Source organism: Pygoscelis adeliae, unplaced genomic scaffold (assembly GCF_000699105.1).
Source record: "Pygoscelis adeliae isolate BGI_AS28 unplaced genomic scaffold, ASM69910v1 Scaffold268, whole genome shotgun sequence".
Taxonomy (NCBI): Eukaryota; Metazoa; Chordata; class Aves; order Sphenisciformes; family Spheniscidae; genus Pygoscelis; species Pygoscelis adeliae.
The window spans coordinates 1,424,230-1,425,496 of record NW_008825262.1 but is presented as its reverse complement, the minus strand read 5'-3'; positions in this window follow the sequence as shown (position 1 = coordinate 1,425,496).

The window sequence follows — 1,267 nt, the reverse complement described above, 5'->3', positions numbered from 1 at the left end:
GCCGAGCACGCGGTGGCCGGGACAGGGCACGCACGGAGCACGGGATGGCCGGGGCACGAGAGCGGCCCCCTCACCCTGGTTCCATGCAGCGCGGGGGGCAGCCGCTACCCACAGGGTCCCTGGGGCCATACGTGTGATGAGTTTGTGACAGCCTCAGCCCTGGCACGGGGGAGGTTTGCGCTCGCTAGCGGGGTCCCTGGGGCGGGAGCGTTTGGGACAGGGTCAGCCCAGGTGCGAGAGGAGGTGCCCTGCTGCTGTCACCCCACCAAGCAGTTTCCTGCGGGAGGTCCCATGGCTGTGGCCTGGCCCAAGGTTACAGCCCCAGAGCGGCTCCTGCCCTCCCTGCCGGCTCCTGGGCAGGGCGTGGGGCTGCCAGCGTCTCTGGCCTTCGCTCCGCCATGTCCCAGGAGATGGTCGAGCCCCACCGCCCTGATGGTGATGACAAGCTCAGGAAAATCCAGCCCTGGAGCCCAAGGCTTTTTAAGGAAGGGGAGAGCAAGCAGAGCAGATGACCCATGGGAAAGACATCTGCAGCCCCAGGAGGCACCGGCCAGTGCGGGGCCAAGGAGGGAAGCGCTGCACCCCCAGGCAGCAAGGGAGGAGCCCTGAGGGAGCAGGACGCTGGGGTCCCCTTCCTGCAGCCGCCTGCCCCTTCCCCTACATGTTTCCCCCGTAACACCCTGAGCCGGGGCAGGAGCCGGGGCAGGGAGCACGTCCTGGCACGCTCTGCGCGGGCTGATGCTGCTTGGTGCCATCCAGCTTTCCTTGAGCCGCAGCACTGGCCGGGCTGCTGGGATGGCAGATCCATGTCTGTCTGTCCCCGTCCGTCCTGCTGCCTGGCTCCCCGCCAGCCCCGTCCCCTCCCTGCCTGGCTGGTTTTGGCTGCGGGCTCCCTCGCAGCGGGTGCCTGGATCCCCCCGGTGGCGCGTGTGCCCGTGCCCACGTGACGGATCCAGGATGCTTTCAGCATTTATGGTAATGTTTGGATTTCTCATTGCTTTACCAAACAGGAGAAGGAAAAAAAGAGTCAAGCCAAGGGCTGGGCGTGCTCCACTCATTCCCTGCCTCTGGCCGCACACCTGCCTCCCCCTCCCCGTTCCTGGCGCCTGCCGGGGCCCCTGTCATGCCTGGGGCACCGTGCCCTGGGGGGCTGCCGGCTGCAGGGCTGGAGAGGTGCAGGGGCTGCAGGGTTTAGAGGTCGTGGCTCTATAGCAGGGCTTCTCCGTCATTGCTCCGTGCTCCGGGGTGCCGAGGGGAGCCTGTTGCC